The following is a 15,000-nucleotide window of genomic DNA, read 5'->3' as shown; positions in this document are numbered from 1 at the left end:
CAAGCAAAATGCTTAGCGGCATTTCTACCATCTTTACATTCGCAGTTCAAATTCCACTGAGGTCAATTTTGCTTTTTATTCTTTCATCTTTTCAGGGTCAATAAAATAAAGTATGAATTGAGCACTAGAGTTGATGTAATTGACTTACTCCTCGCCCCTCAAATTGCTGGCCATGTGCCAAAATTTGAAACTAATATTGATATACAAAATACCAGCCAAGTTTTAGGGCCCATCTAGCACCCTCTCTGTCTGTCTGTCTCTCTCTCTCCTCTCTCTCTCTATTTTTTTTTCTCTCCATCACTCTCAGAATTGGCTATGCTGCACTGTGAGATGGTTGTGAGAATTAAATGACTGTTTCTGCAATATCAGAAAGAACAGAAGACTCTACCAGCACAACTAAAAATCTCCATAGGCCCAGGAGAGCCACTCACACTCCAAAAGTTGACAACTGTTGTGGTTGATGAAGGTAAAGATGAGAAAGGCGGTGACAATGACAACATATACATAGAACACACACACATGCATGCAGGCATCCATGCATGCACACACACATACATATCTTTATCTTTTATTTGTTTCAGTCTTTAGACTGCAGCCATACTGGGGTACCATCTTGAAGAGCTTATACACTGCAGTACTTATTATTATTGTTCTTTTTTGTAAAGCTTGGTATATATTTCATCGGTCTCTTTTGCTGAACCACCAAATTATGCGGATGTAAACATACAAACACTGGTTGTCAAGCACACACACACACACACACACACACACACACACACACACATATATATATAAGTGAATGAAGTGGAGGCATGTGGCTTAGTGGTTAGAGTGTTGGACTCATAATCTTAAGATTGTAGTTTTGATTCCGGGACCGGGCAACACATTGTCTACTTGAGCAAGCCACTTCATTTCACATTGTTCCCGTCCACTCAGCAGGCAAAAATGAGTAATCCTGTGATGCACTCGTGTCCCATCCAGGTGGAGAATGCATACGCCATGAAACAGGGAAACTGGCCCCTATGAGTTGGCATGACTCAAGGAGGTAACTTTATCTTTTTAATTATATATATATATATATATATATATATATATATATATATATATATATATAACTCTTCCAAACGCTTAGTTTTAGAATGGTGGAAGCTGATGAAGGAAATGTTCTCTATGTGGCCTGTGTGTTTTCTGTGCTCTGTTTATGTTCTGTTTCTCATTTTGTCCACATTTTTTTTTGTGACATCCTGTACCCAGATATGCATCTATATATACATGTAGATGTAGATATGTACATACATGTCCATATATATCCATATACTTACACATTATTTGTATTATATATACATTTATATATATATATATATATATATATATATATATGTTAATTCTCTAATTGAGGTATTAACAGTAACTGCACGATAAAGTGAAGTATATTGCCACTTAAATGTGGCTGACCCCTAGGGGTGGATGTTACTGTTGCTTTTAGCCCCAGGAGGACATCTCCTCCAGGTGCAGGCATGGCTATGTGTTAAGTAGCTTGCTTACCAGGTACATGGTTCCAGGTTCAGTCCCACTATGTGGCACCTTGGGCAAGTGTCTTCTACCACAGTCTCGAGCTAACCAAAGCCTTGTGAGTGGATTTGGTAGATGGAAACTGAAAGAAGCCCATCGTATATATATATATATATATATATATATATATATATATGTATATGTTTGTGTGTCTGTGTTTGTCCCCCTACCACCACCACCATTGCTTGACAACTGTTGTTGATGTGTTTACGCACCTGTAACTTAGCAGTTCGGCAAAAGAGGCCAATAGAATAAGTACTAAGCTTACAAAGAATAAGTACTGTGGTAGATTTGTTTGACTAAAGGTGGTGCTCCAGTATGGCTGCAGTCAAATGACTGAAACGAATAAAAGAATATATATATACATGGGCATATTTCAGTTTCTTTTTACCAAATCCATTAACAGGGCTTTGGTCAGCCTGAGACTGTAGTAGAAGACACTTGCCCAAGGTGCCACACAGTGGGACTGAACATGGAACAATGAAGTTGGGAAGCAACAAACTTCTTACTACACAGTCATGCCTGATTCACATACACACACACACATACCTACATATAAGTCCTCAAAAGTCACTGTTACTCATGAGTTAGCTTGATCTAACTCATCAGCACACAAACAAACACTGTTTTTCATTGAAAAATTGATTCAAATGAGACCTACACATGAAAAAAAAAATGAAACGTTCACAATTCCTGTAGTAACTCTCTAATAATCATCAAAACAAAATACATTCAGGTTTAAGATACAGCATAAGAATAGAGAAAAGATTGTCTAAACATTTATTTTAACAACACTGAAAATTAAAAGGGGATGGGAAGGCAACCAGGCAACTCAAGAAACACTGAGAAGAATTTAACAGTAAACAATACGGATACCAAAAGTAAGTTTAGAAAAAAAAAATCAAAATTGCCCAAACAGAATATCTGAAATACACACACACACACAAATGCACATGCACATATACAGACACACGTATGCATACATGTATGTATGTATGTATGTATGTATGTATGTATGTATGTATGTATGTATGTATGTGTGGATGGATGGATGTGTGCATATAAATATATATGTATAAGTATATATGTACACATATGTAAATACACACACACATGTAATATGCATATATATATATGTATGTATATATATGTATATGTATATATATATGTGTATATAAATATGTATCTGTGTATGTGTACATATGTGAGCGTAAGTATATATCTATGTATGTATGTGTGTGTGCATATGTGTGTGTGTGTGTAAATATATATATATATATATATATATATACATATATATGTGTGTGTACATACATGTGTATACGTACATATGTTTGTGTGTGTGTATATGTGTGTGTGTGTGTATACACATACATATATGTATATATGTATGTTTGTATATATAGGTACATATGTAACATATAATTTCTAAAATAATTGAGAAAATTAAATGAAATGGATAATGGAATCACTTAACAGTAAAAATAGAAAAGTGGACCAAACAAAAAAAAAAACAAATTAAAAAATTTTTAGAAAAAATGCAAAAAAGAAAATTAATAAATTTTAGAAAATGAAAATGTTTACTACGCAATATAGAAAAAAATAGACAAGAAGACTTTGGAGAGGTTGGATGGGAGGTGTACTAAAATAGTGACAGTGGGCAACGGTAACTAAACTACACATTTTGATGTTTCAGTTAATATTTTGCCTTTTGACGGGGAATTTCATAAAAAGGTTTAAGGGAGTATAAGGATAGGAGTTCTAGTTTCTGGCATAGAGAATTTCTGATCAGTTCTGTAGACAAAAATATGATTAATGAATCAATATAGAAATTGTTAAAACATTCCCTTAACTTTCAGTAGAAAACTCTGTATATGTGTCTGTCTGTATATTTGTGAGGGTATATGGCTTAGTGCTCAGGGTGTTGGACTTATGATTGTAAGATTGTGGTTTCAATTCTTGGACCAGGCAATGCATTGTGTTCTTGAGCAAAATGCTTCACTTTATGTTACTCCAATTCACTCAGCTGTAGAAATGAGTATCACTAGAGGAGACGCATTGCTTAGGGGTTAGGGTGTTGGATTCACGGCCGTAAGATTGTGGCTTCCATCCCTGGACCAGGTGATCAGTTGTGTTCTTGAGCAAAACACCCTATTTCATGTTGCTCCAGTCCACTCAGCTGTAGAAATGAGTTTAGCCTGGAGAGAGATGGGCTCTACCAGTCTTTCTTGCCCAAGATACCCATCAGCCCTGAAGGGGTTAAGGGACTTGACATTGTCATTGTATATTTACAACAACAACAGCAATTCCGACAATCCTGACATCAACGCCATTATCATTGTCATCTTCATCATCATCATTGTTCTTTAATGTCAACTTTTCTAGGCTAGCATGTGTTGCATGAAATTTGTTGAGGTGGATTTTCTAAGGCTGGATGTTCTTGCCATCACCAACCCTCTACTTTTTCCAACCTAAGTAATATTTCTCTGTGACCAGACATATTTTTGCAGAATACTGGAAATAGATAGTGCTGTTTGTATGAAAGCCAAATTCAATTAAATTATCACGATATTGAGACAAGAAGACACAAACACACAAATACACACACACACACACACACACACACACACATATATGGCAGGCTTCTATCAGTTTCCATCTACTAAATCCACTCAAAAAACTTTGGTCAGCTCAAGGCTATAGAAGAAACTTGTCAAAAGCATCGTACAGTGGGACTGAACCCTAAACCATGTCCACCCTGTATGTTGCCTTCTTAAAATACACACACACACACACACACACACACACACACACACACACACACACACACACACACACACATACATAAATACACACATCGTCATCATCATCAGTTAATGTCCATTTTCTATGCTGGTGTGGGTTGAACAGTTTGATTGAAAACTGGCAAACCAAGGAGCTGCACCAGTTTTCAGTCTGATTTGGCAAGGTTTCTATGGCTGGATGCCCTTCTTAAGGCCAACCACTCCGAGAGTGTAGTGGATGCTTTTTATGTGTGACCAGCATGGATACCAGTTATGTAACACCAGCATGGATGCCAGTTATGTAACACCAGCATTGGCCACAACTATGATTTCACTTGGCTTGACAAGTCTTCTCAAGCTTGGTGTATCACCAAAGGTTTCGGTCACTTGTCACTGCCTCTGTGAGGCCCAACATTTGAACAGTGCTTTTTACATGTCAACGTGCATATAGGATGCAGTATGGAAGATGGTTGAGAAATTCACTTTACAATCACGAGGTCTAGGTGTGATTATACTATCACATATATGGAGAAAAGAAGTGTATTTCTACACAGGAAAGAATATAGGGAAGTTGGTTTATGAGGTTGAAAATGCACCTGAACCTTAGTACAAATTGTAGTTTTTAAATTTTGTAACAAATTTATTAAAATATCAAACCAATTTCAAGAATATTTTGTTTATCAGTGATAAATAAAAAAATGTTTAGGAGTGATTGAAGGTACAAGGGAAAATTTGGAAAAACATGCTTAAAACATCAAACGTTCATACAAATTCCAATATTCAATAAATTTCAGAGATAGACAACAATAAAAGTTCAAATGTTCGATGAATTTCATAACAGTCGTACATGATTGAAAGTTCAGTAACATTGAGTTATATCAACAATTTGATATGATGAAGATTTGAAAGAGTAAGAAAGAAAAAAAGAAAAACTTTTATTACAATTTTTGTTGTAGTGAATAAAGGAGGATTCTTTGGCACTGATTTTACTGGTGAAAGCTTGAACTGTTTTAAGCTGAAATTGTTTTGCGTATATAACCAATCAGAACTTGAACCTATATAGTAAGTTCAAGTTCAGATTGGTTATAAATTTAATAGTGTCACTTGTTTCTATCAGCCTATGGTCTAGTATTTTGGTTGGCTGGCTGCCTGAATAGGTCACTTATTCTTTGGATGTTCTGGTCAAATATTTTGGTTTGGTAGTAATCCAGCATTCTAGCTGATTGACTTCCTGGTGACATCTTTTGTTTATCGACTATTTTGATCACTTGTTTTCGACCAAGACAGATCTAGTGCTCTCGTTGGTTGATTTTCTGCATATGTCATTTCTTTTTATAAAAAGGTCTTGGTAACTTGTTTTGTTTGATGGTCATCTAGTATTCTGGTTGGTTGATTCCCTTTAGAAACCACTGGTCTTAGTCAGCTGAATGTTTATTTCTTTTTTCTTAAGGATCTGGTTTTGATCAGTAAGAAATCTAATTGGTTAAATCTCGGATTACATCAGCAAATGGGTTTGAGAAGGTGCAAGGTGTAAAATTGTGCAGTAGTTTGATGTTAGGGTTTCAAGTCCCAGAGGCAGATGGTTACTTCAACTTTTGATTTATGCCTGTTAGTTCTAGTGATTTTTAGTGACTAAATCAAGTTATCTCTTTCTGGTATTTCGTTACAAGGTATTTATCTGTAGTTTTATATTTCTTAATAAACATAATTTCCTTATTCAATCATAATTAGGCTGAAGTGTTCATAGTGCATTGATATGGAAGGAAAATTTGGTATTTTGGAAGTTTGTTTGTGATACTTATTTAAGAGAATTTTCCTAGTTGTGGGGTCAGGAATCTGTTGCCTGTGTACCTTCATTCTGTCCCATCAGAGGCAAGCTCGTTTGACCTAAACAATCACCACCTCACCTGCTGCATTCAAAAATATAAATTGAGTTCTTTGATATACAGGTGAAATGATTTTTCTATGGAGAATATTTCCCCTGACTTGAATTCATATGCCAAACATGTACATATATATATATCGGTTTGCTCTCCACATTCTTTTCTGTAAAAGAGTAAAGATGCAAAGGTTTGAAATTCAAAATATGCTTCCATTTTTTTTGAGCTTCAAACTACTGTGCCCTGTTTGTTGTTCCCTTCTGTCTTTACTTTGTTTTTTGTATCGTTTTGAAATATATATATATATATATACACACACACATTGATTTCCATCAAACCAACCTTGCTATATATATATATCAATGATCATCATCATCATCATCATCATTGCTTAACGTCCACTTTCCATGTTGGCATGGGTTGGATGGTTTCACATGGAGCTGGCTAGCTAGGAGATGTCCAGGCTCCAATTGTCTGTTCTGGCATGGTTTCTATAGATGGATGCCCTTTCTAATACCAACCACTTAACAGAATGTGCTGGGTACTCTTTATGTGCCACTGGCATAGGTGCATTTATGTAATATATATATATATATATATATATATATATATATATATATATATATATACACATACACATACATGTTTTATATATCTTTTACTTCAGCCTTGAGCCACACAAAGCCTTGTAAGTGGATTTGGTAGATGGAAACTGAAAGAAGCTCATCATATGCATATGTATCAGTGTGTGGTGTATGTGTGTATGAATATACATATGTGTGTATGTGTCTTTGTGTCCTTTTGTCCCCCATCACCATTTGACAACTGGTGTTCATTTGTTTACGTCTCCATCACTTAGTCATCCAACAAACAGAGACTGACAGAATAAGTACTGGGTTTTAAAAAAATGAAACAAGTAGTAGAAGTTGATTCATTCCATTAAAAAATACTTCAGGGTGCTGCCCTAGCATGGCTGCACTCTAATGACTGAAACAAGTAAAAGATATATGCATAAGCTTTATACAGAGAGGCCAAAAATCATTTTAAAATGTAATAACTTGAAATAGTCTAGCAACTTTTGAGCCACCCTGTACATATATATCTATATTGATATATATATATATATATATATATATATATATATATATATTGTGTGTGTGTGTGTGTGCGTGTATGTGTGTGTGTATGCACAATCACACATATATATGTATATAGATAGACACATACATATAAGTATGCATATACTCACACATATATATTATACATGTGATGGACATGTATGTATAATATTCGTTTGGCATATGAAAAATTAACAGAAGCATGCTAAAGCAATGAAATCCAGATTAATAGCATTGTTACATCTCTGGTAATTTCATGCAGCAAGCTAACATGATTATTCGAAAAAAGCTCAACAATTCATTCCTATCATCAAATAATCATTGGCAGGTTTACACATTTGGGGATTTAGAAAAAACTAAAAAACTACAAGGATTTTAATTATGATTTCTTCCTTTGGCTAAACAAGACCAGACACCTCTCCATCATTCCCACACCATCACATTCATACATACATGCAATGAAAAATTCACAGAGTTGTTGGAAGATCTAGAATTGAAATTTGGACAAAAATTAGAATTCAGCAATATACATACATACATATATATATATATATATATATATATATATATATATATATATATACACACACACACACACACATACATAGGTAACTCTACCACAAATACTACTGCACATCAGATGCTTTTGATCTTAAATAGAGAGAGCTTTGCCAGTTGAAAGATGATCTCTCTAGTAAAGAAACACACTTCAAATTATAATGTACAAATATATATATGTGTGTGTGTGCGTATATATATATATATATATATATATATATATATATATATATATATATATATATATATGCTGAGAGAAAGGAACAGAGGGAGGAGAGAGAAAGAGATTTCAGAAGAAAAATTTTTTTAACTAATTTAACATTTAATTTAAGCTTTATATTGAATTTTGCTTTGAGTTTTAAATTTCAATAGCAATGGAACATTTCTTTTTTTTTTTTTTTTTTTTTCAATTCAATTCCATTCCTACTTCTCCAGCTTTTATTTATGATAAAAATGTGTATTATGATTATGAAATATCAAATTGTGGAGAAGAAGGAAATGGGAGCGATGGAGGAAGGAATGAAAGTAACTTGATTTCACTGTAAAAACCTTCTAAATAATTCCACGAACATTGAAATACCTAAATTTTGGAAATTCATTTGAAATTTACAATCACAAACGAAGAAATGCATTTTAATATGTAAAAATCCCTTGAAAATTAAACTTGTGTGTTAAACACAGTAAAATAATTTGTAAGAGAGCCTAGATAGCTGAGATGCAGCATGGTTTCAATACCTGATTGAAGTTATTTATCTGAAATATTAATAGAATAGAAAAAGAAAAATATTCTTCCTATAAACAATTCTTATACTTTTTCAAGTAAGGGATTTTCTGTTCCAGAAGCATTTTTAATGCTTTAACATTTAAATTGACCATAACTAACCCTAATATTCTATATGCTTTATCCAACTTCTCGTACTTCCCCTACAATGCCATTCCAAAAATATACAATCATATCATCAAAATGTTGAAACCACAAAATGATGCATGATTAATTCAAAACAATGTGAATAAATAAGTATTATATTTGACAAAGAAACCTGAATGCTAAAGAGCAAACACAACAATTGTCCTACCACCAGGCAAGCAAAGAAAGGGCTGAGACAAAGAGAGTAGAGAACAGAAGTGGTCTTGGGAAATTTGCATAATTAAAATATAAATGAGCTAAGGAGAGTAATTCAGAGTGGCTAGTGACATGAGTTTGAAAAACAAAGATTAAGATTTATTAACACTTAAATTCTTGTAATGTGTTCTCCATGTACAATCTTTTAATCCTAACTGGAGATTTTAATGCAAGGCAAATATTTTATCTTTTACTTGTTTCGGTCATTGGATTGCAACCATGCTGAGGCATCACATGTTTAGTCAAAAAAATCAACCCCAGTAGTTATTTTTAAGCCTGGTACTTATTCTATTCATCTCTATAGGGATGTAAACAAATCAACACCAGCTGTCAAGCAGTGGTGGGGGACAAACACAAACAAACACACACACACACACACACACACACACACACACACACACACACACACACACACACACACACACATAACAAGTTTCTTTCAGTTTCTATGTACCAAATCCATTCATAAGGCTTCAGTTAGCCTGGGGTTATAGTAGAAGACACTTGTCCAAGGTGCCACACAGTAGGATAGAACCCAAAACTATGTGGTTGGGAAGCAAGGTCATGCATAAAACCTGTATAAAATTTATAAAAATAACTACTGCATAAATTTGGATGACACTTCTTGACAAGACTGTTGGTGTAAATAGTTTATGTGGTCTTATTTGTTGTAACTGCCTTTCACCTGTTGTCATATCACCAGATAGGTTGATTACAAGAAAGCTGATTACAAATAAGTGATTTCATATATATCTGCAAGATATCAGTTTCTGGGAATCAATTTCTCATCTCAGAGCTGAATTTGTGTCCCAGTTATCTCTGTATCTTGGAAGCTGCACAACTAGCACCAGAAAAAAAACATCCCAAGACAGGTCATCATCTCCCCCATAAATGTAATGAAGGTGGTATTGCCCTGTTGGCATGTACATTTTGCTGTCATAATAATAGTAACCTTGTGGGCTTATTGCTAATCCTTGAAGTATACCAACAGTTGAAACAGAAAGCCAAGAACTTAGGCTTTTATTTGCATACAATTCCACCAGCTCTTGAAAACAATACACACACTTTAATTTATACTTATTCAGTACGATACAAACATACTCTATTAATATCCAGCACAAGTCCACATACTCAAACAAAAGAAGAGTCTACATATTTAAACAAATGAACCAATATATTCACCTGTTTAATATTGAATTCACTCATTTTTACTTTCCATTTAATATTCTAATAATGCTTTATCATAGTTTAAATGCACAAAGTCAGATGAAACAGGTTAAAATTCTATGGCTATTTCAGGTAATCAAACAGCTGTAACTGAGAACTATAAAATACATCAGAAAGCCTTTTTACAATTTACATAATTACATAAAATCACAACAATCATGACAAACATTTCTTCAGGAAAAAGCTGAAGAAAATACTCACTGGGCTTTATTAAAAAGTTTTGTTAGACCCACATCACTAACAAAAGCATGAATGCAATGATCAACTAGATCATCACTCCACACCTGTTCAAAATTCATGCATTCAATAATACATTCCAGCTAGACTCACTTAGATTGCTGGTGAGTACGGATGAAACTGAAATATCACTGTGATTATTTTCTCCAAGATCAAGAATGATGGATTGATGAAATTGGTAGAATGCCAAGCAAGTTACTTTGTAGTATTTCTTCTAGCTTTTTGCATTCTGGATTTTGGGGTGGTAGATATAATCCATCAGCTGACATTAGACCACCACCTGACTGTTGGCTGACTTTAACAAGCATTCAGAGCAGGCCTCCAGTTTGAGGATAGCTTCCTCGCTTCTTCCCAGCAGTTTTGGAGGCTCTGAAAGAATTAAAGGATCATGAGGCTGTCCTTCCCTCTCCAGCTAAACAGTAAAAAGAAAAGCATTCCACTTACTTCACCATGAAAAAAAAAAAAGAGCAATCGAATGTAAAACAAATAAAATGTACAAATTAGTGTAGTATTGAGTTATGTGAATTACATTTGATGCCTGCATTTGATTCAGTTTGAGCTTCTTCTGTTGATAATTCATTTATGAAACCTTCAGTGTCAAAACATCTAAGACTTCTTTTATTGCAACTGTTTAACATCAGGTCAACCCAATCCAGTAGGTCCTATGATTCAATCAACCTATGACCATCCCCTCTTCTTCTATATCAGGGACTACATTACTCAATATGACTATATTTAAAATGGTAGGTTATAATTGGAGGTAGATTGGTTGTTGTTTCTACCAGGTCAAGTAACCACACAGACATCCCATCCCTGCCTCCCTCTTTGGCTCAGATTCCTTGTACTGTAAATCAAGCAGTATTATGTTTGTATAAAATAACAGGTACATGTACGTTTAACCCAAAAACCAATCAGTGCAAATACTGAAGTATAAAAAATAGACGCAGAATGTGTGTGTGTGTGTGTGTGTGTGTGTGTGTGTGTGTGTGGAGAGAGAGAGAGAGAGAGAGAGAGAGAGAGAGAAAGAGAGAGAGAAAGGAAGAGACTTTCTTTTATTACCAAAAACTACTTTAAGCTACTTCTACAACAACTACAGGCAAAGATTCAGCTAACTTATAATATACCTCTTTAAGCATGAATCCTATTTTCATCTAACGGCAGACAATTTTCATCTAGCTTTAATTGAAGCCCTAAGAATGATAACTTTTATAGGTTTTTCAATGCAATTTTCAGACCTTCTATATATTACTGTAAAATACTTCCTGCATATATGTTCGCATCATAGAAAATCTAATCTTAATGGAGATTGAAAGGATAAGAGATAATAGCTTCCGATTTATGAAGGCATACACTGCAACGGGAAATAAAAACCTATTTATGTGATGACTCCTGTTCTGAGAGGGTTAACAATAACTTACACAATAGCAATACCATACAGATTATTTTTTTTCCATTCAATAACAAAGGTTGGATCACTATTCAGAACTTTCAAATTACTTAGATACTTGAATTGCTGTGACAGCAAAGATTTAGGATAAATAGTTTACAGTAGCTTATTCAATATTTCACAGTTATGTTTCCAACTAACACTAAGGTAAACTTAATATTTCTTATTCTTATATGGATGGAATCAGTGAAAAAACATTCATTGTATTTAACAAGATATAGTAAATGCGATATAACAAAATGTGAAGGGATGAGCCCTAGTTGCTAGGATATTGCACTCAAGATTGCAAGATTGTGGTTTCAATTCTCTGACCAGAGGTTCACTGCATTTTGGGGTTAAAGGCTTGATTTCACATCACCTCAGTCCACTTGGCTGTAAATGGATAACCCTACAACAGACTAGCATTCTGTTCATGAGGAAAATTGACCTGTCTGCCTACCTGCTTGCCTGCCTAGCAAGTTGGGTGGCATCATTCAAAAGGTACAATAATGCAAGAAAGTGAATTGTGACCAGTGATGTGTAACAACATCTAACAGTATAGTTAATACAGTAAGACAGTGATATAATAAGATATAGAAAGAATGCTGCCAGATACTTCAAGCAATTCTTCTGACTCACCAACCCAAAGAATTATAATAAAACCAAAACATATATAAAGTCATTATAATTGCTGAAGGTTAAGCTCTCTTCTACCTTATCTTTTATCTTTTAATTGTTTTGGCCATGCTGGGGCCAAATACTGCCTTGAAGTATTTTAGTCAAACAAATCAATTCCAGGACTTATTTTTTAAGCCTAGTACTTATTCTATCGGTCCCTTTTGCTGAACCACTAAGTTACAAGGACATAAAACACACAAACACTGGTTGTCAAGCAATGGAGGGAGACAAACACAGACAGAAAGACATACACACATACAGGGGTTGAACAAAATAGTGGAAACACCTTAAAATTTCAAACAAATTTATTTCAATATGTGGCATGATTGCCATTAGCAGTAATTACAGCTTGAATTCTATGAGGTATGGACTCATACAAAGTTTGAATTGTTTCCAAAGGAATTTTTGTCCATTCTTCAGCTAAAACAGTCTCCAGTTCTTGTAGTGATGATACTGGATGATATCGATTCCTTACTTGTTTTCTAAAATGCATCATAAATGTTCAATAATATTGAGATCTGGGGACTGTGGTGGCCAGATAAGATGTTCAACTTCACTAGAATGTTCCTCATGCCATTCAGTAACAACTTTAGCTGTGTGAATTGGTGCATTATCATCCTGGAAGATTGTATTTCCCTCCGGAAACAGTTTCGCAAACATAGGATGAATCTGATCAGATAAAACGCTTAAATAGTCTTGACTATTAATTCTGCCATGAAGAGAAACCATTGGGCTGGTGGATTTCCAAGATATAGCTCCACCAGATCATCACAGATCCCCCTCCATGTTTAACAGTTGGAAGAAGGCAGTCTAGGTCAAATGCTTCTCTCTGTGTTTCTCTTCTTGTTTCTTTCTGTGTTCCTTTCTGTGGAAGAGCGTAGGCTTGAAACGTTAAAGACTTTTTCACTTCTTAAGCATTATACTAATGCATCTGTTTGTTTTCTACACCACCTACCTTCATCTTTTGTTTTTTTTTTTGTGAATTCTCCCCATACATATATATATATAGATAGATATATGCATACATACATACATACATGATGGGCTTCTTTCAGTTTCTGTCTACCAAATCCACTCACAAGGCTTTCATCAGCCTGAGGCTAAAGTAGTAGAGACTTGCCCAAGGTGCAACACTGGAACTGAACCCAAAATCATGTGATTGAGAAGCAAATTTCTTACCACACAGCCACACCTGCACCTATGTGGATATCTTAGTGTATATTCACATTTAATATTTGATCAATTGAAATTTTGGAAGTTCTGTCCCTTGCTATTTTTGAAGAATAATTTCTACTACTGTTAATGATTTTTCTTCTCATTATAATTTATTAATAATACCAGATAGAACTCTGTGGTTTCACTGTAAAGAAAAAACCTCAAGAATGTAGAGATAATTGTTAAGTCTAATAGATTTAGTATTCAGTTATATCTTCATAAAGACAACATAATTGTTATATATATTCATTATAATAACGAACGACTATGATTATTCAAAGTTATGTGCACCTAAATATATCTAAACATGTAGGGCTAATAATACTATGATGATATATGATGCTATGATGTGTGTGTGTGTGGCTCAATGGTTAGAATGCCAGGCTCACAACCATGAGGTAGTGAGTTCAATTCCCAGACTGGGATGTGTTGTGTTCTTGATCAAGGCACTTTATTTTACGTTGCTCCAATGTCACTGGTGTGCCAAGCTGTATCGGCCTTTGCCTTTCCCTGGGATAACATTGGTGACATGGAAAGGGGAGGCTGGCATGCATGGGTGACTGCTGATCCTCCATAAACAACTTTGCTTAGACTTGTGCCTCAAAGGGTAATTTTCTAGGTGCAATCTCATGGTCATTCATGACTGAAGGGGGTCCTCTATACAGGCACAGGCATGGCTGTGTGGTTATGAAGCTCAGTTTGCAACCATGCAGTTTTGAGTTCAATCCCACTGCATGGCACAGTGTTTTCAACAATAGCACCAGCAGATCAATTTCTTAAGAATCAATTTTCTAGACAGAAACTGTGTGGAAGCCTGTCTAATATGTGTATGTTGTTTGTGTGTGTGTATGTGTGTGTGTGTGTATGCATGCTTGTGTCTCATTGTCTTGACAACATGTGTTAGTTGTATATGAGTTTCCCTGTCACACAAGCAGCATTATTCACTTCATTTCCTATCTTCTGCAGAAACATGACTGGTCTTGGGCAAATATCATTTTGCTTTCAAACAAGTGAAGGTCGGCAACAGAAAGAGCATCCAGCTGTAGAGAATCCACTTCAATGAACTCCATCTGAACCATGCAAGGATAGGAAAGTGGATGTTAAGAAGACAATGACAACAGTAATCACTGTATTCATCATCACAATTACTACTACTACTACTACTACTACTACTACTACTACT

The 15,000-nt window shown here is 34.8% G+C and overlaps 1 protein-coding gene across 4 annotated transcripts in view; it reads right to left on the bottom strand.

The window, feature by feature from the left end:
* Positions 1–15,000, bottom strand: part of LOC106877306 (all trans-polyprenyl-diphosphate synthase PDSS2) — a 902,595-nt gene that overhangs the window by 243,100 nt on the left and 644,495 nt on the right. The window lies entirely within an intron of this gene.

This window comes from Octopus bimaculoides, chromosome 4 (assembly GCF_046866305.1).
Source record: "Octopus bimaculoides isolate indiv1 chromosome 4, ASM4686630v1, whole genome shotgun sequence".
Lineage (NCBI taxonomy): Eukaryota > Metazoa > Mollusca > Cephalopoda > Octopoda > Octopodidae > Octopus > Octopus bimaculoides.
The sequence above is the reverse complement of the archived record's forward strand: the minus strand, read 5'-3'. Positions and strand labels throughout refer to the sequence as shown.